The 23,517-nt window shown below is 48.6% G+C and overlaps 1 pseudogene; it reads right to left on the reverse strand.

Moving 5' to 3' along the window:
* Positions 1 to 6,658: 6,658 nt before the first annotated feature.
* Positions 6,659 to 23,312, reverse strand: LOC129133773 (uncharacterized; annotated as a pseudogene).
* Between the last annotated feature and the right edge of the window lie 205 nt (positions 23,313 to 23,517).

Consider the following 23,517-nt stretch of genomic DNA (forward strand, 5'->3'; position numbering starts at 1 on the left):
ACAAACTTGCTGAGTCCTGATGACTCTTCTTCTTGTATCTTTTTCAAGAATATACCAACCCCATTTCTGAGTATGTCCATAATTCATTCTTTGTGAACGTGTCCATTGTCCATTATTACAAGCAGGCTGGATTGTGCATCGGCTGAATATGGCCATTGTCTTGCAAAAACTCCTCTGTTCTGTCTCTGAGCCAGCATTCGAGCCGGTTAAACAAAATCCTGCATCTCACGCTGTAAAGAATGTGGAATTAGAGTTGGAATGTGACCCTGAAATAGAAGCAGCTCAGAAACTAAGGTAGAAAAAAGTTATTCCAGAAGCTATTGTAGAAGGGACTTTTCTCTCAAATGATGGAGAGGCTTTTCCTGTAGTAACTAATGCTGCAGGTAGAGTTTGAGAACCTTTCACTTGGAAGATTTTAGAAAAGTTGAGAGTTGCAATTTCACAATTTGGTTGAAAATCCCAACTTGCACAGTCACTTCTGCAGTATATTTTTACATCTAACACATTAATTCCAGCTGATGTGCATACCCTAATAAGACTTATAATGCCACCCCATCAGCAGGTGATGTGTCCTAAAAGCTGGGAGGAAAAGTGTGCTCAGGAAGCACCTAGAGTGCAGGGTGATCCTCTGTATGGTTTAACAGCACAGCAGTTACTTGGCAAGGGGCCCTGGGCTACTGGACTGCTCAGGCTAGGAGCATTGATCAAGTCCTGCAGATGAGCCAACAACTAACATATAATGCTATCCTTGCACTTCCAGATGGGTTACACACCATGTCTTTTACACAAATTCACCAAAGAAGAATGAAGACTTTGATAAATTTTTAGACAAATTGCATGAAGCTATCTCTAATAATTCTGATTTAAATTCAGACACAAAGATACAATTGTATGGACTTTGGGATTATTACTCCATTCCAAATAGCTTTCCCTTCAGTCACAAGAGCCTTCCATCTCTTCCAAAAATTGCCTGCTGAAACTCTTCTGCTCCCTTCCAAATCAGTTCACTACTCCAGCATAACCCTTGAAGCACGGACAGATGACTCTTAGACTAATTATAGTAGAAAAGAAGGGTATTTATTGCAGTGCTGGATACATGTGAACATGTTTCCAAAGACACATGCAAGGAGTTGCAGACTCCTGCTCGCTATTTCTACAGAAAAGGTTTTACATTAGGTTTCTAAGAACCCATAATACATAATTATTACCTGCCTGCTTCGTATTTTTATCAGCTAAATATCTATTTCAGCTGCGCAATCGTACTCCCTTAACTGGGTTGGTGGGATTTTGAAATGAGGGAGTGGTTGTATGGGAGGAAGAAAGCTGTCTTCCTCATGGTGAACTCTTCTCCCATGGCCAGTTGGCAAGACCTTTTGACCTGCTGGTCATGGTCCAAGCCTCTCCTAACTGTTCAATTATTCTCAAGGCAAGGTATTTCTATGGTCTCTGCTCCTTCACAATTGCTTCCTCTATCCCTGTCACTCCAAGCTTTATGTTCCTAATATATTTGGTACTCTTTAACTAAGGGGCGTGATTTCTGCTAGCTGTATTACTAACTTAGCTTCTTACCTCATTTTAAAATCTTAACTAAAATATGCAATTTTCTACTATCCCAATTCTATTCCCAGCTGGCCCCTTGACTCATCTGCACTTTTCAATTACCCTAATTACATTTTCAGCTAACCCCTTGACTCACCTCAGGCACATCCCTGACTGCCTCTCTCCCAGCAGCTCAGAGCTGCATTGCACAGCGCTTGCTGTGCACCAGAGAGCACAAAGCAGGCTGGCCTGGGGGGCCTGAATATTTCTGCCAAACACTCTGCATCTCAGCCCTTTGCTCTGGCTCAGTGCAGAACTGCAGGATTGCAGGCGCTTCCTGCCAGAGCTGCGTGAGGCGCTGGCTCCTGCAGATGTGCCCTGCCAAGCTGTCCCTGCCTCACGCTGGCCTCGCTTCCCCTGGCACAAGTGCCGGGCCTGAAGGAGGCTGCCCTGTGCTCCAGCCTGCCGAGCAGCCCGGCTCCCTGCCCCGGTGCCCAGAGTGCTGCACACACTGCTGACCTTTGCCAGGAGTTGCAGGGCAGCCGGCAGGAGAGGAGGAATCCTCAGCCAGCCCAGCGGCCCTCGGCTGCCCTTGGCCTTTCCCTGCTCCTGGGCACACTCCAGACAGCCAATGCCTCCAGGCTGGGCTGTGCCCAGCACGGCTGCGCTTCCCCTCGGGAGCAGCCAGCTGCCACCTGGGCTCTGAGAGCGAAGGATTCGCCCGCTCCCAGGAACAGGCACCCAGGGCCCGGCTGCTGCCTCTTGCAGCTCCAAGGGCCTCCTTCCAGCCAGCCTCTGCCGGGGCTCAGGCTGCTCCGGCCTCTGCTGGGGCTCTGCTGGGGCTCCACCCCGGGCAAGGCCGGGCCCGCTCTCACCTCACAGGCGCTGACAGCTCCGCACCACAGGAGACCTTCCCGAGCACCCTCTCTGATCTTTCTGCTTTCTCACTTGAGCAAGGCTCTCCTCCCGCCAAAGACATTGCACCTAGGGATACAAATCCAAGTGGCAGGAACCCCAATGCTCTCCAGTCACAGCTGAAGGCCTGCATCTGCACAAGATGTTTGGGCTGCCTCATTCTTCCTTTGGTTTTGTCTTCAAATGCCATTGTCCTTTCTACCTCAACTAGAAGTGTCACACATGAACCAAAATGGGCCAGTGTGCTGGCCAAGGGCAGTGTGCTCTGGAGATGATGAATGAAGAGTCTTCCCAACTTTCAAAGTACACTGCAAAAAACACCAATCACTTGTTTTAAAATTTTAAAAGTTTAATAGCAATTAAATGGTTATTAAGATAGTAATAAAAGTTAGAGTAATAAGAATTCAGACAATCAGAGTTAGAACAGTAAAGGACAATAAAAACAAAGACATACAGACAGTCTTGGTGCCTCCTGGGCAATTATGCCCCGAAAGCACGCAGGCTAACAAAGGATTAGCCCTTAAAAGCAATAGCCTGTTGCATATTCATATATCTCATCCATGATGCATAAATTCTTTTCAAACAAAGGGTGTTCTCTGGTTATTATCAAGTTCTCCCCCTTAATCCAGTTGGCTCCTCAAAGTCGGGAAGGAGGTGGAAGAAAGTTGGTCTTTTCCAATAAGGACGCAAGAATTCTTCTCTTGGGGCTTTAGGTGTCATGTTGCTGTTATCTCTGGGCAAAGAATTTCTTGATTATCCCATCCCTTTCTTGAGCTAGTTAAAAAAGTATCTTACATCGCATAGCTTCTATTTTACATAATGTTATAACCTAAAACTATATTTACCACTGAAATAATTACCAATTTTTTTTATTTGGAGGTACTTAGGAATAAAAAGAGGATGTATCAGCGTTGGAAGGAGGGTCAGGTCTCTAAGGAAGTATTCAAGAAGGCTGCTGGAGCATGCAGAAAATAAAATAGGGAGGCCAAAGCTCATTTTGAACTTAGAATGGCAACTTCTGTAAAGGATAATAAAAAATATTTTTACAAATACCTTGATGCTAGAAGGAAGGGTAAGACCAGCCTTTGTTCTTTATTGGACAAGGGAGGGAACTTAGCATCTCCAGATGAGAAGGCAGAAGTGCTTAATGCCTACTTTGCCTCAGTTTTTAGTGGGAAGATGACTTGCCCTCAAGACACCGGCCCGCCTGGAATGGTTGATGGTGTCAGGGAGCAGAATGGTCCCCCCATTATCCAAGAAGAGGCAGTCAAAGAACCACTGAAATGCTTGGATGTTCATAAATCTATGGGACCAGACGGGATCCAGCCCAGGGTAATGAGAGAGCTGGCAAATGAGCTTGCCAAGCCAGTCTCCATCATTTACCAAAAGTCCTGGCTCACTGGTGAGGTTCCAGATGACTGGAAGCTGCCCAATGTGACACCCATTCACAACAAGGGTGCAAAGGAGGATCCTGGTAATTATAGACCAGTCAGCCTGACCTCAGTACCTGGCAAGATAATGGAACAGTTTCTATTAAGTGCCATCACACAGAATTTACAGCATGGCCAGGGTATCAGACCCAGTCAGCATGGCTTTAGGAGGGGTAGGTGATGTTTGACCAACCTGGTCACCTTTTATGACCAGGTAACCCGCCTAGTGGATGCAGGGAAGGCAGTAGATGTTGTTTATTTGGATTTCAGCAAGGCCTTTGGCACTGTCTCCCACAGCACACTCCTAGACAAGCTGGCAGCCCGTGGCTTGGACAGGAACACTCTTTGCTGGGTTAGGAACTGGCTGGATGGCCGGGCCCAGAGAGTGGTGGTGAATGGTGCTGCATCCAGCTGGCGGCCAGTCACCAGTGGTGTCCCTCAGGGCTCTGTGCTGGGGCCAGTTCTGTTTAATATTTTTATTGATGACATGGATGAGGGCTTAGAGTCTTTCATTAGCAAATTTGCAGATGACCCTAAGCTGGGAGCATGTGTCGATCTGTTAGAGAGACAGAGGGCTTTGCAGAGGGACTTGGAATGGTTGGATGGATGGGCAGAATCCAATGGGATGAAGTTCAAAAAGTCCGAGTCCTGCACTTTGGCCACAATAACCCCCTGCAACGTTAGAGGCTGGGGATGGTGTGGCTGGACAGTGCTCAGGAGGAAAGGGACCTGGGCGTGCTGGTTGACAGTCGGCTGAACGTGAGCCAGCAGTGTGCCCAGGTGGCCAAGAAGGCCAATGGCATCCTGGCTAGTATCAGGAATAGTGTGGCCAGCAGGAGCAGGGAGGTCATTCTTCCCCTGTACTCGGCACTGGTGAGGCCACACCTTGAGTATTGCGTCCAGTTCTGGGCCCCTCAGTTTAGGAGGGACGTTGAGATGCTTGAGCATGTCCAAAGGAGAGCAACGAGGCTGCTGAGGGGCTTGGAACACAAGCCGTATGAAGAACGACTGAGGGAGCTGGGGTTGTTCAGCCTGGAGAAAAGCAGACTCAGAGGTGACCTTATCACTCTCTTCAGCGTCCTGAAGGGTGACTGTGGTGAGCTGGGGGTTGGTCTCTTTCTCTGGGCAACAACAGACAGAACAAGAGGACACAGTCTCAAGCTGCACCAAGGGAGATACAGGCTAGAATTAAGGAGGAAGTTTTTCACAGAAAGAGTGATCAAATACTGGAATCATCCACAGAGGGAGGTGGTGGAGTCACCATCCCTCGATGTGTTTAAAAAAAGACTGGATGTGGACTTGGTGCCATGATCTAGTTGAGGTGTTAGAACATGGGTTGGACTTGATGATCTTGAAGGTCTCTTCCAACCTAGAAATTCTGTGATTCTGTGAATATAGCCGGACGGGACGTACATGAGCTTGTCTGGCCTTTGCTGCTTGACCAAATAGCAGCAACTGTGGAATTTTACCCCAGAGACACTTTTGGCTGGCTGGATGCTGCAGCTGGGCGCTTGGAGGCAAGTCCAGGCATGCAGGAGTTCAGGTTTACCTTTGGTGGAGAAGCTTTAAGGCGAGGTGAAGGAAAGGAGTTGGTTCTGATGGAGGGTTTCGATCCAGAGCTTTATTCCTGGCCCACAGGCCTCTGAATCCATCAACGGCTCCAGGAGAACTCCCAACCGCATGGTTTGCTCGCCCTTTTAGCCGGGGGAGAGGGCGAGGGAAGGAACACGGGGGACCACCAGCCAGGTACGGGGCGGGGAAGTCTCAAGGGACTGAGGACACCTGGATGGCCCAATGTCCTTCCAGGAGGGGAGGGCATCTTTTGAATTCTGCCAATCACTCGCCGCCCTTCTGGAATGCCAGGATTGACAGACAGCGCTCAGCAGGGGTCAGGGTGTGGAAAGGAGGGATGATTGACACACCTGGCAGGGAATTATCAGGGAGGAACCTGGGGTATCTGAGGCAAACCATGACATCACACCGCAACATACCACACTACTGAAAAAAATACAGTACTACTGACTAAGATAACATAACACATATAGTATATTAATTTATATATATATATATATATATGTTCATTTTAATATCTGTGAAGAGCCTATCCTGTAATATGTACTTTTCACAACATCAAAGAAGCCATTTGCACCTTTAATAGACAGCTGACAACTCAGAAGGAAATGCTCACTTGTTCACAGGGTGAGAAAGAAAGGATTCTTCCAGATGAGGTAAAGTTTCAGAAACTTTATTTCTTTACAATCCTACTCTATAATCCTGTAGGGTGGTATTTGCAGAAAAATGGACAGGCACTAAATGAACCAGCCTAACCTCTGGAGCTAACTAAACTAACTAACCTTCTAGAACTAGGTCAGGTTTTTAATAAAGCTGCATTCAACTTTGTGGATAAAAAGGTGAAGCAGAAGAGTTGCTGACAGACAAAGGGGTAGCAACCCAAATAAAATGACCCTTACAGCATCTACCAATTAGATTAAGGAAAAGATGCGTGCTTGCCTCAGGACAAAATAGAGCTACCAGTCAAGAGATGCTGGACAAAGTGCAGCAACCAACCAAACAATGCATGTCTATAGAAACCTATAGGATAGGAACTAATTATAAACTATGTTTAGAAGCACAATAAACGGCTTGTCCTTGATTCACATTGAATTGTGCAGTCTTTTGTCTTTTCTCCACATACTCCTACTCTAAATCCTACTCTACAGTCCTACTCTAAATCCTACTCTAAGATGGCTATGGAGAAAATGGTCCTGATATGATTATAGCACTGTTTGCTTCTCCATCCTCCTCTTCATTGAGATGATGAGTGGTCTCAGGGTGGATGCAGCCTCAGCTGATGTTACAAATGGATGCTGTTCACAAAAAAACCCCAAAACCCAAAAACAAATACAAAAACAAAAAAAAAGAAAACAAACAAATTAAAACAAACAAACAAACAAACAAACAACAAACAACAAAAAGACAAAGAACAGTGAAGAGTGAACCATTACTTTCCAAGCTCAGTGCTTCACAGGCTCAATCGGGATTGCTCTGGGTCCTAAAAAGACCCAGAAAGAGGAGCAATGGCACCATCTGCTACCAGCAGTCATGTGCAGGACCCTGCCATCACAGGCAAACCTGGCCCAGAATCCCGCTCATCCATTTATTCAGGTTTCTTTATCTTGTTGGGATCTTTGCCCTGCCAGTGCTCTAGAAATGGTGCTTTCTGTCCCTGAGTTATCTTCCTTTCAGGAAACTCCAATGACTCACATAGGTCCCTGTCTTTGAAAGACAGGCACTGTGCTAATTCCCACAGGGACAGAAAGCAATGTCTGTCTTTCCATGCCCTGCCCCTCGTGTGCTGGATGGCACCTTCCTTCCCAGCAGGGCCAGCCCAGTGGCACTGGGTCCTGCAGTTCCCTCTCTGCCACACAACCTGGCAGTAACCCTGGCGCAGTTCCCGTCTGCTTGAGCGTGCCAGGCAGCAGATGGGGCTGGGACAAGTCCCTCCCAGCTGTCCCTGTTTGCGTGCCAGAAACCTCCAAGGCTGGGCTGGGGGGCACAAACCAGGGCCCCTCAGAGGCTCACAGTGAGCCCCCACAGCCCCTCCTGCCACAGCCAAATCTCTGACTGCTCAGCTGGGACTGGCTTCCTTGGGTTCCTCGACCACCATTTCATGTCTCTGTACCCTGAATTGCTCTGCTTCAATTCTTTTGCCATTAGATAAAACTGAACACTCCACCAAATTAGAAAAGAGGGCAACAGAAACAGTCAGAGGACAGAGCACCTCTCTGCTCAGGAAATGCAGAGAAGAGGTGGAGTTATTCAGTTTTGTGAAGAATAGGCCCCAGGGAGACTTTATTGCCACTTTCCAAGACTTCAGAGTAGCTTTGAAGAAAGTGGGGGACATCTTTAACAGGGTCGGTTACAATAGGATATGGACAAATATTTTTAAACACAAAGGGCATCTAATCAGAGTAGGTCTAAGGAAGAACTTGTTTACTCGGAGCATGGTGCCACCCTGGCACAGCTTGCCCCAAGAGCTTGTAGGTTCCCCATCCCTGCAACCATTCCAGCTCCGGTGGCAAAGGGCTCTGAGCAACCTGATCTCTTTAAAGATGTCCCTGCTCATTGCAGGACACTTGCACCACAGGACCTTTACAGGGCCCTGCCAGCCCAGCCCAGTCTAGGATTCCTCACTGTTTTCATTTGAAGAGCACCAAGAGTGGAGGTGAGGAGGAAGGGGGCTCATCTGATGCCTTGGACTTGAGTGGAGGAGGAGCCCATCCCTCAGACCCTGTTTCACCTGCAGCCCCTTCACATTTTACCTGCAGGAGCTCCTTGGCAGACCAGCGCCGCGCCTCGTCTCTCTGCAGGCAGCAGCTCAGGAAGTCACGCAGGCAAGATGAGAATAGGTTGGGCTGCTGCAGCTTTTGTCTTCCTCCTGTGGCTATCAGGAGTTGAGGCTGGGGAAAAAGGAGACACCAGGCTACACCTGCTTCTTTCCTATCTGTAACTGCTCTCCTGGGTCCCATTGATTAAGCTCCACTCTGCAGTGGCAGTTTCTGCCCTGGCAGAGACCCAGAGATGACTTTCCTTTACCAACCAAAAACCCAAACTCCGATGCAGCCACAGCTTTTCCAACATCCCACAGATCTTGCCTTAGCAGCTGATTTCATTGACTGACCTAGTTAGTGGGAACTACATCACCACAAGCACATTTCCTTCCCTGAAGATTCATACCAGCTTGAGAGGCTTTTTGGAAGAAGGACTTTGCTATACTAACTCTACTATATCCAAGGGTTAGTACATGGAAAAGTATCTCTGCAGTGCTTCTTGGTCCCTTAAGAGCAGCTGCCATAAAACAAAACTAATCAAGCTTTTTGCTTTGTTCTTGAAAACAATGGGAATTGGAAGGAAAGAAAGGAAATCCACCAGGTGCTCCTCAGGTAAGGAAACAAACATTTGGAATCTCATCTTCAACACAGACACATTAAGATGCATGCACAAATGTACTGGGATGAAAACACCTGCTTGGACACACAGGAGCCACCTGCAGCTCTGTCTCTCAGCAGCCTGAAAATTTCTGCTTTCCTTACATGGAAAAGAAAAACTTTTCATGGTCAAATCAGAAGGAGAGGTTCCATCCCTACGGTCACCCTCTACTCATTTGGCTACTCAAGTCAATGCATTAATGGTAGGCCCATCCCAGAAAGTGCCAGGAAACAAATGGGAGGTTTTGGCAGGCTCTCCACATCACCAGGCTCTGGCTTGGTGACGTGCAGAATATGGCTTGGGCTAGGAGAGAAACACGATCACTGAGTGTTTCAGCAGCACTGCACAAGAAGCAGAAGAGACTCTGTGGCCTTTACACCCTCATGCCCCAGTTTGAAGCATGTTTCCCAGTGAGAAGAAACTGCACAGTGGGGTAAGTTCCTCTCTAAAAACCGGTGCCTTAGCAACTTTCTTGTGTTTGGGCTTCTTTTCTTCATTTCTGGAAATGTAACACCAGTTCTGAGAGGCTTGCCTTGTGGTTTTAGGGGCATCTTCACAGACAGACAAGTGGGAACAACTTGAAACCCAAAGCAAATGTTGCCTGAGAAGAGCTGGGGAGTGTTTGCCTGTGGTGAGGCTTGAGCTGTCTGGCAATCCCTTTCCATGATGTGCAGAAACATCCAGCTGCTCCCCAGAGCTCAGTCCCTCTGGGCACGCCGGCCTCTGGAAACACCTGACGATCCCAGCCTTTCTCCTGCTCAAGAGCATCTAACCTAAGCTGAGCTCCAGTTTCTTCAGCAAGGCCAAGGATGCTCACTTCCATGCAGCTGACAGTGTCCATGGAGCTCAGCAGGTCTTTCTGATACTCCTCAGGCCAAGGAATTACAGTGTAGATTGGCAAGACATTGGCTGATCGTTATCCAGTGTGGTTCGTGTGGAACCAAGCTCTAACATGCTGACAAGTCAGAGGGACAGAGCTCATTCTGCTTTTGCAAGATGGTATTTAGAAACATAGGACACCAACTTGGAACTATCAAGTTCCAAGTTCCAAGTTCCAAACCTCAACGTGCAGAATCCATCTCAAATAGACAAAAATATGAATGGCAAGAGGCCTTGGAGTCTCCATAAAAATGCCCACCACTGTAACGATAACTCTGTGCTTGTGGCACTGAAATAGATGGTGACCAAAGAGACTTTGCTATTATCCTCTTTAACCCAAAGGAGAATTTCAAATCCAGAAATGGCAATGCACTCCCCTTGTGTACAAATAATTTATGCGGCTTTCTTTCCTTTTCCCACATCACCAGAGGTGACAAAGAGGGTTTTATCCTGACTCTCAGCTGAGCTCAGCCACTGGCCATGGTGGGGAGCTGGAGTCCTCCCTGTCATTAGAACTGTGCAGGCCAGGGATGGCCCTGCTCCTGTGGTAAAGAAACACAGCACCGGTGTCAACTGCCCACGTTGGATCCCAGCCCAGGCACCTGCCTGCAAGCTCATCAACTTGTTAAAGTACCAAGAAACAGCCAAGGGTTTGGCAAACAATTCTAACTGCAGTCGGAGAAAAACACATCCTAAACTTATCCAGGCCACCCACACACATGACTGAACCATGTACAGATGACTTGAAAGCCTGAAAGTTTCGAAGACCCACAGCATTTGGAAAAGATGCTACAGAATGGAAGAGAAGAGCTGTGTTTCAAAAATGAGAAAGCAAGCAGAACTGCTTGGGCATTGCTTTGGTAGTAGGTTTTTTCTCTTTTTCTTTTTTGTTTACTTTTCTTTTTCCTTTTTTTCTTATGTTTTCTATAAAATTGAAACTGGGAAGGTCTAACCTCCATTTCTCAGGATATTTATCACATGTCTACCCTCTCCACTGAAAAATTCTTGTCCTTCAGAAACAGAGTTCCAACATTGTTCAAAAAACAAGTGAGAAATGTCAGGCATGGCTGGAGGCCAAAATGGCAGGTTTCTGAACTGGTTAGGTTTCTGAACTGCCACTTCCCTTTCTGATACAACCAAAGCTACAGCAGATGCTGATGTGTTGCAGGGGCATTTTTAGAAGGAGACCTTGGTGGAAGTGGTTCCAGCAGATGGCAATGGGATTTTGTCCAATGGCACACAGAACATGGGACAGGTGAGAAAGACAGTGGGATCAGTGAGTATTTGCACCTTACCAAGACAGGAGTTGCATTCCAGTGAGGAACTTCTCGTTCCACCATTTCGATGCCCACGATTCCCAAAGACCATATGTCCACTTTGGGGCCATATGGTTGACCTGTCACCACTTCAGGCGCCAGCCACCCAGGAGTGCCGGCCACGCAGCTCCACCTGCCCTGCTCAGGGGTGAGCTGAGCAAAGAGGCCAAAGTCAGCTGTGGAGAAAACAACAAACCATGAAAGCCAGCTCCAATTAGGAAACCAAGCAAAAGAATTCCCCACTCTCAGGCTAAGAATGTGCTGTTGAATCTCCTGGAGAACTGTGCATGCTCGATTTCCTTGGGGCTTTAGCCAAGGGAGTATGAAATTGGCCGTTTCCAAAAAAACCCAGGTTTCTTAACGCTGCTCACAGCAGTGGACTTTATGCCCCTGAAGCTTTAGATTGTAGCTCCCTCTGTCTGGAAGGGACACACACAGAGCAACGCCACTCTTGACTGCTTGTGGTTCCTTATACCTCTGTGCACATTGCAACTGTGCCTTCAGCTCGCAGCAGGGGTCCCTGCACTGCCACCAGCACCATTTCTGGGGAGCTGGCAGTCACTCCAAGCAGCCCCACACCCACATCCCTGGAACGCTGCACCTGACCAAGAATATACTGACCCAGCTTGACAGAGCCGTCGGTTTTGAGAAGGATGTTGCAGCTCTTCACATCTTGGTGGATGACGCGGTTTGAGTGCAGAAAATGCAGTCCTTGCAGGCACTGAGCGAGAAAACAGAAACAGGAGGGCAAAAATGAGTGATGTGATTTCATCACACAAGAAAGGAAACAAAGAATCTAAAAGATTCCCTCTCCAGGGGAATGGGGAGTAATGGCAGAACAGTAATGGCCACTGAGAGGAAGAGCTTGCTGCTCCAACACTTGCAGAGCAGGACCTTTCTAAGGAAAGGCACGTCAGCTTTTGAAAGAGCAACAGCACCTGCTGTTGTAGGCTGTGCCCTGCAAACCAGCCAGGATGACTCCTGCTGCAGTGGACGTGCTTTTTCCATGCAGAGGACAAAGGAGGGGTTTTGAAAGGAAAAGTCCCTCCCTTTGGTGTGAAGCGGATCACTTTTGGGTGGGAGGCTGCATGACAAAGATTTTCTTGCTGGCCTCAGCACAGGCTTGGAAGTATCCCACCAGTCACTTTCCGGGAGCAAAGAGCATTTTGGCTGCACTACTATCCTTTTCAGCGGAGGACTGTGAGACATGAGTCTTTTTTCTTTGCTGATCATTTCAAATCCTGCCACCAGCACCTTTGCTTTTACAGGCAAGGAATGCAGTGAAGACAGACTCCAGGCAAACATTTAGAGAGGCAAGGTGGAGAACAGCAAATATAAATACAAGAGACAGAGCGAGAATACAACAGCAGGAGATAAGAGTACTGGCACTGAGTACAGGGAGTGCAGGGGCACTGGCAGGCCTTTCACTTGAGATGCTTTTACTTGCCCATAGAATAGCAGCAACACAGAAACAAAGCTTGGCACAGGAAATCACTCCAGCTCTGAGCCCCTGTTTCCCAGACAATCCTGCCCAAGCCCTTGGAAACACGGATGGGATTGCTGACCTCCCGACTGATGGCTGCCATCTCATCTTCAGACAGGTAGGTCTTGCTGATGACATTGCTCAGAGTGCCTCCATCCATGTACTCCATAACCAGCCAGAGCTCCTCACCCACAAGGTAGCTGAAAGAAGGAAACAAGGGCGTGGAGATGAATGTACATGGCTAGGTTGCTGTGTGGAAAAGACGGGTTGATTCTTCTTTTCAGGTCCCTTTGAGACAAAGACAAAATAAAGGAATAGACATTCCCTCTTGGCTGTGCTTTGTTTGCCATCTGTGCAGTCTCAAGGAGAAAGGCACAGCTGTGAAAAAGGAGATGTCTTAGATGGGCAGCAAGCAAAATGTGCAGTTTAGTAACAGCCCAGATAAAAAACCTGTCGCGCATGGTGTTTCTGGAAAAAAGCACCTAGTCTTCCTGGCATGCATAGCAATGGAAAACAGTGGCAACAATCCAAGGGAAATCCTTGTTAGTTTACCTGGACGTAAGAAGACACTTGAAAAAAATCAAGCTCCAAAACAAAGTGGTGGCTGTGAATATAGAGATCATTGATTTAGTAAGACACGACTCATCCGGGTTTTTGAACAATTTTCCAATACCATGTGCCAGCGAAGACTCATGCAGACAAAATGCAATCTCTTCCCATCCACTGGAGATGAAAAGAGCAATAATAATTAGCCAATAATTACAGCTCTATTTTCTGCCAGTGACCAAAGTGGGATTTTACCTTGCATGTTTGCAATATGTGAACAAACATTCATGGGACAAAAGCACAACTCACCTGTCTAAACAATTGACCAGGTTGGGATTCCTATTCACCTTCATGACCATGAGTTCATTGACTTTTAGTTCCTTCTTCCTCAGTCCTTGAAGATGTATTTTCTTTATGGCCACCTAAAATGACATTGAAAATCAGTAACTTGAGAGGTTGGTGGCACGAGACCACAAGACACATGGAGCGAGTGATTTTGCAATGACACAGCTGAGCTGTGCCAAACTGCCTTGTGATTAGGCACTGCAGTAATTAGGAACTGACGTTCCAACAGCCCATTTCTCTGCTCCCTTGGGAGCCACTTACAGGACACGTGGGGCCACTGACATTTTGCCTTGACCACTTGGTAACAGCAGTGTCTCAGTTATCACCCACAAAGCTCTGACCACACTCTCTGCTGCTTTGTTTGCGACTCAGAAGAAGCAATCCATGCCTTAAAACTCTGTGGATACATCTTGGGCTATGGGCAGGGCTTAGGGCTTTCAGGGACGCCTTGCAGATCTCTCCCTGTGTGCAGTTCCCAAGTGCAGCAGGTGGCTAAGGAACCACCAGTAACTTTCAGATGTATTTGCTGGCAGCCAGAAATGAGAATTCAGGACTCTGAAGCTGTGCCCCAAAGAGCAGTGAGGTGCTCGAAGGCACCACCTTTGTTTCAGCAATGGAGAGCGAGTGAGCGCGTCCTTCTCTGAAAGGAGCCGCTGCCCTCCGTGCCTTCCTTCCGGCAGCTGAGGAGGACAAAGTCCCAAATGCATTTTGCGGGCTGGCACCAGTCTGTGCTTCTTGTGCCTTTTCAGCACAGCTCTGCCCAAAGCTCCAGCCACAGCTCACACCAGAGGGGAAAGCCCTCGAGTGCAGCAGAATCTGCAGGTGCTGTTGACAGTTACCTCTCCTCCTGTGGCAGTGTCGAGTGCTTTACAAACATCTCCAAAAGTCCTAGAAACAAAACAGAAGCAGAGAAAGGAGAAGCCATTTAGATCTTGCAGTGAAAGCCAGCCCACGCAGGAGATCTGTGCTGTAAATGCCTAAGACCTGCAGGACACTGGAAGCATGGAGATGTCTTTGACAATGCCTTCTGAGCACACTTAGAAATTCTGATCAGCACTGACAATCTAAGCCCAGTGCCTGAACACATTTGCAGCTTGTCTGACTTCACACTTGATACCTATTCCACCAGCAAAACACCTGATGCATAGTTTTGTAAAATTAACATTGCTTGGACTCACCCACTGCCAATATTTTCCAGTTCAATGTATTTTATAATAGGATTTTCCATCTTCGCCATTCTCCCTGAGGGAAACAAAATGCAAGATGTTCACTTTAAAGCAGAGATCCCAGCTTCTAGGAGATACAAAAGGCAGCCCCACTGTCTGGGGCTCTGAGCCCTCCCTTTGTGGACAGCTGGCTAACAACAACAGGAACAGGAACTGGAACAACAAGAAAAGAACAGCAGGTCCACAGCACAAGTGGCTGGCACAGAGACTGATTTCTAGCATCCTTTGAAGTGAGAGACTTCTTGACAGCAGACACACAGGGAAGCACAGGGAGATACATCCAGAGACTGAGACCAGAAGAGAACACCTACCAAGGCAAGTAAGTTTGTCATCTAGAAACATTAAGGAGAGCTGGAACTAACAGTGCCTTTGTTTTCTTGGGAATAAACACTGTGAGATTTAGAAAAGGTTTCCTACTTGCTAAGATTAAATGCACCTGGACATCTAGAATCAATTCCTCTGAACAGATGTCAAGTTCAGAACAGGAGGAATTATTGCCAAGTGTTCCCATCTTTTCCAGCTTGCAGCAGTTTGCCAGAAGAATGCCTCTGCGTTTGTAAACCAGAGCAGCTCATGCTAGAAGCAATCCCGACGGGGCTTTCAGCATCAGGGCCCTCAGCCTTTATGAGCAGGCTGAGCTCAAAGACGCCCTTGCCCGTGCCCCGCGTGAAGAACCACGCCGCTTCTCTCCACCCCGACAGCGCGGATCAGTCGCTCCCATTGCACTCGCCCTCTCGGCACCGCACACGTCCCCATCCTCCCAACTCGGCACAGCGGGCATGGGCACAGAGGACAGCAGTGCTCCTCAGGCGCCCTGTGACACAGAGAGCTGCCCAGAGGAGATGCTGACCCTCTTGTGAGTCCGGGCCGTGCGACGCAGCAGCCGGCCCAGAGAAGGGGCTGCTGCCTCAGGCAGCTCCGCGCTGCAGCAGCCGGGCAGCAGCGGGACCCTCCCAGCTAAGGAAGGCTCCAGCCTCTGCACTCCCACCAGCCCTCAGGGGCAGGGCAGCGACCACAACAAGGCTGGCAAAGCCCAAGCATGAGCACTGACAGGCACTGACTGGAAGAAGCCAGAGTGAGCCTGAGCCCTGTACAAGCTGTTGCCCCCATTCAGGACACAACACGATGGGCTTTGAGATCAGCCACACCGAGGCGCAGATCAGTGCCCTTCTTGTCCCAACAGGTGATGGTAGACACAGAATCCACTGGGCTCCCTTCTCAACCCTACCAGATCTTCTCTGAGAGCACAGCACTGGCAGCTGTTAAGGGCAAGAAGCAGATTCATTGGGTTATGCTGCAGAATCACAAAGGGCTTGATGTGTTCTCCTAGAGACTGATCTCAGCAGAGCTTCTGCCAGTGGCTAGGACTCAAGCAGTCACAGCCTTCTGCTGATCCAGGAACAATCCCTGCTTCTGCCTTCGGCAGAGAGGGAAACCCAGGCAAACTCCAGCCAGTCTAAGCTGCCCTCAGAGGCAGCAGGAACACCCAGAGCTCTCTCTTGCTGCCTCGGAGCAACGCCAGCACTTCTGTGACACTAAACCAAGGAGAACCCTTTGGTACAGCTATGCTGACACGTGCACACAATACACTGTCCCTCAGATAAGAAAGATACCAGACGCACTCAGTTGCTCCAGGGAGTCACCCGCCATCTCCTGTTGCTGAGCAGCAGCTGGGTCAGCACGGGAGGTGAACCAAGTGCTCAGGCTCCACTTCTTCAGCTGGAGAGCAAAGGCTCCTTGGGACAGCACTGCTGCTTCTGCAGCAGCTTCAGTGTCAGAGTCGGTGTAGGTCTGAGACAAGAAATGAGTTTATGTCAGGAAGGTGTGGCAGAGATTGCCCTGAAATGCAAGAGAGATTGCCATTTGAAATGCAAGCCCTTAGGAAGCTGCTGTCAGCGACATGCAGAGCTCTTCAACTGGATTGCTTTGGATGTCTACTTGTGAAACCAAATGGTCAAAACCAAAGGCTGGTTTTACTCGAGGTCATAGCCAGTTTCTTGTTCTAAAGGATGACTGCAGCAACGACCACTCCACTTCCTCCCAAAGACTCCTTTCCCCCTCCTAGGTCTGCAGATACATTTGCAGCTCCTCATTCTAATGTTCTACCTCCTGCCATGAAATTCTCTTTTTCTGCACCTTCCTCGGGACGTGCTCATCCTGCAGCATCTCTGGAGGGTTCAGTTCCTGGGCCTCATGCCAGCCTCGGGGCTCTTGGTTGCCCGTCATTTGCTGGAGCTCTCTGCAGGCTGCCAGGTAGGATGGCAACACTTCCACCTCAAGTCAAAGAGAACAAAGCAGTCAGAGACTACAGCTTGTCCCTGTCAGCCAGGAGTCATCGACTGGGAAGAAAGCAAAGAAAAGGACAGGAGCAGATTCACAAGGGATACAGACAGCTTGTAGCTCGTATTCCAGATCTACGTGAGTGACCATGTTCACCTGCACAAACACCTCAAGAAAGGTCACCTGGAAGAAGCCAGCAGGAGTTCATTCGGATGAGTGCTGGCTAAATGGCCAAGGGAGTAATGCCACTGTCTAGAGCATCAGCTGAGATTCAGCAGACCAGGAAGTGCCCTTCAGAGCAGCTCTGACAGAGGCCTCATCAGGATGGCCTCAGAGGCATCACCCACCCCCTGCTGCTCTGCACTGGAAAGGCAAGGAGGGCAGAAACCACCCCTTGGGTGACTGCAGTGGCTATTGCTGTTTCACTCACTTGCTTTTCTAGAGCCTTTTGTTCCTGAAGGAGGCGATTAATTTTCTCTTTGATGATTTTAATTTTTTCGTCTAGCCTCTTCTTCCTTGCCTTGATCCTAGCCTCAGTTTCCTGCAGCTGTGCCTGCACCTGTTCATCAATTTTCTGTAAACAACAACGGAAAGGACTCTCTTTCATGCGTGGAGTGGCTGCCATTCCTTCATTCACCTGTTTTTGTTGATTGCCCCTCTGCATAGGGAGATTCTTCTCCTCTTGGATGTCTTCATTCCTCCTCTTTGCTGCCATGATGTCACTCTGAGCTTCAGGCAGCTCTGCTTGTGGCTCTGCCTTGATGTTCTGTACACACAAAAGCAGAGCAAGTGACTGAGAGCTGCCATCAAGATCAGCTTTTCCCTCTTTTAGCCTCAAAATCACATTTATTCAGCCCCTTCTTTCTGCTTCCCTCCCCAGCTCTGCTTCCACTGTAACCATCCTGTCCCGGTGCTGGTCTCTGCAGATTCCAAGGCTCTGTCCTTTCAGTGCCTGTGGGACTTCCTGGCCTCCTCAGTCCCAGGAGCTCTGGTTTATGCCCCTCTTCCTGCCCTTCCCTCTGTCCCCTGGCCAGTCAGGCTTACCTGGCCATTCTCCTGTGGCTCTTCCACCTGCTGCCTGAGCTGCTCTTCCTGCTCTCGGGCAGGGAACAGCTCTCCCTGAATCTGGCATGGCATCTCAGATAAGGCAGTCTGCTCCTGCTCTTTCTCTAGAAGCACCTGCACAGAAAGCAAGACAAGATGGGTTTCACCTTCCCGTACGACCTTTGTGGGCCAAGACTCAAAGACTGCTGGGCTCACACGCTCCCAAAGCGCTGTGCTGCTGCTCTGCTGGGTCCTTCTCTGCCCGTGGGGAGGCACAGATTCCAAAGTGACCCTGGCCCTACAATCAGGGGCCATCTGGGGCTGAAGCTCCAACAGCCTCTCAGGCAGCTGACAGGGAAGGTGTGGCATTTCTCAAGGGTCTGGTGAGGGCCTCCCTCTGCTTCTGCCATGTCCTCTTTGTCTTTCAGTGGTGACTGACACCCCGCCCTGTCCCACAGCTCCATCCTGGCCCTGCAGGTGGCTTCCTGGGTGAGCTCACTCCTTGTGAGAGACACTTCTGGAGTTCACATTCCCTTCAGGCCTGCACCAGCATTCCTCCTTCCTGACATCTACACTCTTGTTAGAAAATGGGGTCATTCAGGAGATAAGGATGCATGCAAAGATCTCTGATGGAAGCCAGAGAACCTCTATGGCCATCTCAGTATATGGAGGAGGACCAAGGTGTTTCTTCTCCCTCTTTTGTCAACTGAGAATTCTGACCAGCAGTAACAGAGTTTCTCATAAGGCCCCATTAACAAATGCACTTACAGAGCCCTGGGGATGCCAGCGAAGGAAACCATGTGTCATGTAATGCATGTATGGGCAAAGTCACCAGACCCCAACTACAGCATGGGATAGTTCCACTCCCTTAGGACATGCAAAAATTTAAAGGATAAAAAGAAGGCTTCAGGTCAGAAAAGGCTGGAGTAGGAAAACATGAGGGGAAAAAACAACCATCTCTGGAGGGGGAAACATCTCTGCCTGCTCAGGATCAGTCAATGGAACTTGTCTCTACTCCTCTCCTGAAGGGATGCCTTTAGGTGAGCTTTGCATCTTCCACTGCTTTGGAGCAGAGCCAGGAAGATTCAAATAGATAGATAGACAGACATCTCACTTTTATAATCTCTCTTTACTGTGCTGTGGTATTTACATTCTTTGAACACAGAGAGATATAATTCTCTCTCCTAGGTTTTTTTTAAGGGGAGGTAGTGAGAAACTTAGAGAAGAAGAGAAAACAATTATTATCTCTACTTGCTGTTCTTGTTGTTTAGTACATGTAGAATGTGTTCTAGTGATTGTTTACTGAAAGTGATTTGTTAATTGGATTTTAGTGATAGCTGTTTAGCTTGATTAGCCAATTAGATAAAAGCTGTGTCATGACTGTCTGGAGACAGTCACAAGTTTTTCTTTAGTAGCTTTTTAGTATAGTATCTCTTTAGTATAGTTTTAATATAGTACTAGTGTGATATAACGTAGCTTAAGAAAGCATTTGTTTAACCTTCTAAATCATAGAGTCGAAGCACATTATTCACCACGTGGGGGTCACCCTGAATCAATACTGTCCTTTCTGTCGCTACACACATCAACACTCGGTAGCAGTGCCCCGATCTGCAGCCATCCTGAACTTGCTCTCCTGTTGCTTCAGTAACCCACACTCTTGGGGAATCTGGAGCGTGTGGGTCCTTATGGAATGCAATCAGACCCAGAGCGTTGCACTGGGAACTGCACTCTTTGTGCATCTGTGCTCGGGCAAGTTCTTCTCTTGGACTCGAGCACACTGATGGTGCTAAAGTGGCTGGAATCAGAAATGCAGCCCAGCCCCTCCCAGCTCCTCTAATCTCTGAGCACCAGCTGGAATGCAAGGGCATTGATTTCCTGCTCAATTCCCAAATACAACACACACTGATTCCCTGGGCTGCCAAAAGACACGGGAGCCGTTAACCTGAAAGTGATGTGTTTCTGACAGTGCTGGAAAAGGGCAGGAAAGATTGAGCAAAAGCTCCCTTGCTCCCTGGAGAAGGAGAAATTACACAAGGCTTCTCCTTCCAGCAAACAAACAAACAAATAAACAAACAAAATATGAAAGTGTTACCTACTCCAGTGTCTAAAGCACTTGGATGCAGTGAAGGGATGTTTGGCAGGGAAACAGCCCTTGTGCTGAGCATTGGATCTATGGATCTAAGGCAGGGATCTATGGAAGTCTGCCTGAAGGTCCCTCATGAGCCCCCATTGTCCAGGCTAAAGCTCCCTCAGCACCTCCTCACTGGCCTTGTGCTGCACCCCCTTGCCCAGCTCCCCTGTCCTTCTGTGCACGCGCTGCAGCCCCTCAAGGACTTTCTGCTTCCCAGGGCCCACAGCTGCACCCAGCACTGCAGCGGTGGCCGCAGCGCTGCCCAGCACAGGCCACGCTCGCTGCCCTGCTCCTGCTGCCCCCCTGCTGCTGACACGGCCACCGTGCCCTGGCCCTTCTTGGCCCCCTGGCCACACGCTGCCTCATCTTCAGCGGCTCAAGGCCGCCAGCCCTGCGTCCTTTTGGCCCACGCAGCTCCCCAGCCACAAAGGTGCCCACTTCACTTCAGATACAGCAGGCATCATTGCAAGGTGTACATCCTGGTTTTAGCATTACAAGACAGCAGTCAAGGACTTGCAGCTTTGCTCCCACTCCAGGCTCCAATGCAGTTTTCAAAGCAAACTACACAATAGAAGGTATCAACAGACACATGCAGCGTCTGGGTTTTGCCTCAGAAGAAGGGTTCAGAACTACTCACTTTGTTTCTTTTGCCACACTAGACAAGAATTGTCCAGAATGAAGTTGTCCAGCTTCACGGACAACACAGTCATCTCCTTGCAGCTTATCAAAGACCAAGAAACAGGCAGGCTCAGAGCACCTATCTGCTCTGCTACTGGCTGCTCTGCCTGAAGAGGCAGAAGAGCAACCTGACAACAAAGGCACCAAAATCCCTGACTTCAAGCAGCAGCTCTACATCCCCAGCGTGTCTCTGAAATAGTCCCAAGTAAGCACACCCAAGAAGTTTGTGGGGACAAAGCACCACAAAGAGCTTGTGTGGTCAGATCAGCATTTTTTTGTGCCTGCAGCTACTTGGCCAGTCCGTGCAGGGGGACAGGTCCCTCCACGCCACAGTGTCCCCTGTGTATCTGACAAGGCTGAGCACAGTGTCTTTGACATGCTCCCTGCTCTGGGATCAGGGAGCATTCATGCTCCAGGCTGGCCCCTATCAAAATGCCAGGAAGCTGCTGCCTAAGCATGACAGATCAAAGCCCATTGTCCAGCTGTCACAGGCTGGGGGCAATCACCAGGTCCTGGCAGGACTCCAGCACTCAGCATCCTCAGCCAGCAACAGCAAGTGCCGGCTGGTCAGAAACTTGCAGCTCTGCCTTGCACCAAAGACAGCAGCACACACAACTGGCACTTACTGGCTCAGAATGGTCAGGCTGTGGTGTGACCACAGCTGGAGGCTGGCGCTCATCCACCTCATTTGCCTCCTCTTTGGCCTCCTCTCCATGAGCAGAGGGAGCCAGAGGAGAGACTGCTGTTGGTTCTGTGATCTGTGGACAGACAGCAGTGTGAGGGACAGAAAGTTACCTATAATTTATAACCTTATTTCTATTCAGCACTTTATTCTATTCAGCTCTATTTCTACAACCAGCTGTACTAAGGACAAATCAGAAACTTTGAGAACAATGGGATTCTAAGTCACTGCGACTGAATTTAAATGGGCTAATTCAACAGAATTGCTAATAGTTCTGAATTAGACATTATGCCCTGGCTACTATCAAGAAGCAACATTCTCTCTGCAAAATGAGCTTTTCATTCCTTGAAAGTTCTGAAATGGAAAATCAGGAAAAAGCCAGCGATGCCTTTGTTATTGCTGCTGCAGACATGGAAATAGATTTTCTTTCAGCCTACCCAGCTGGCCCTCTACACTCTGCGGCCACAGGCCAAGCTCACAGCTTGCTCTCCAATTCTTAAGCACCAGGAACATGAAATGTTCCTTTCTCACTCACCTCAGGATCAGCACCTCTGAATACACGGATCATGTGATCTGGAGTGGGCAAGGGAAAATGAACAAGGGCTGTGAGAAAACTGCCTGGGCTGCTGAATCCCACAGAAGAGAAGAAGTCAACCCAAACAGAGAGTATTTTTCTTTATCAACATCCCTCCACGTGACATACTTCTTTCACACAGCCAGCAAGAGATCAGGACAATAATCTTGGTTGTGCCTACACTTCGGCCCGTTTAGCCAGTAAATGAATACAAACGTGATCAAGGAAATGCAAATTGTTCTTCAACACTCAATGCTTCTGTTCTGTTCAACAGATAAAGCAGCTCTTGTTCTCTTGTCTTTCAGGTACTTTTTTAAAAAACAGAAGTTGCATGCACTAATTCCCATTAAGTTGCTGAAAACAGTCACCCAGAAAAGCTTCCCCAAAATCCCCCTGAGCTGTGGCAGTTCTACTGTGAAACAGCACAGCAGCAGCTCCAGGGCTCAGGAGCAGACACTCATGGCTTTAGAGTTTGCACTTCACTGCAAAGGGAATCACTATTTTAGCACTCAGTCAAGGGTCAAAATAGACAGTCAAATCCTTTCATTACAAAATTTAGAATAAAAGAAGCTTTCCCTCAGTTCTGGGGAGAACTACAAAGTCTTTAGAAGGCCTTCTGAGAAGGCCTCCCAGTCTGCATTTTGGAAGTTGTCCTGCTTGATCCAGCAAACTGAGGAAATGACAGACTCTGCTGCCACAGACTCTCCCGTGGAGGGAATGGAAGCCCTGCAGGTTCCCTTGCAAATGCTGCCCCTGTGGCTACAGGCACCCCCTTTTTAGCTGAACGCCCTGACAGGAGCTTTACCAAACCACTGGCATCCTAATGCTCTTTCTCTTTCAAAATCAACCCAGTCACTAAGAAAGAGCAGGAAGACATGCAAAAGCCAGGTTAGCTTACACCCTAACCTAAATAGAGTTGAAACCTCTACTTACTTGCCAGGCTAGTCATGAAATAGGCGGAATAAACAGTGCCATACATGGTGCAAACTGCAGCAGCGAGTTGCTCAATCATTGTAGCACTGTTGTTCAAGTTTACCCCAACACTACAAAAGCCAAGACTCCTGTCAGTGTGCAGCTACACACTGACAAAGGCCACAATCAGGAGGATGCTCCTGATCTCAGCAAGCCCTAGGGCTGCTCTGGCACTGAGGCCTTCCGTGCAACAAGGCAACCTTCTGATGTCACCACGACGATGTGGCAACCATGCCCTGATATCACAAAGCAAAGTATGACAAAGCAGAGCATCACAAAGCATGTTAGTCTGTGAATTTATGCAAAGCAGTAACCAACCTCCCCTACAGCAAACACAAAATGGCCTCGGAAGTTCTCCTCTGACACAAAGCAGCACAAACTCCCCCCATGGGCCAAACCCTGTTGTTGAAGGGATCCAAGAGGAGCTCCAAGAGTGCCCCAAGCACCTACAGCCTATACCCCAAGTGAGCATTCAGATGGGACCCAAG

Source organism: Agelaius phoeniceus, unplaced genomic scaffold (assembly GCF_051311805.1).
Source record: "Agelaius phoeniceus isolate bAgePho1 unplaced genomic scaffold, bAgePho1.hap1 Scaffold_105, whole genome shotgun sequence".
Classification (NCBI taxonomy): Eukaryota; Metazoa; Chordata; class Aves; order Passeriformes; family Icteridae; genus Agelaius; species Agelaius phoeniceus.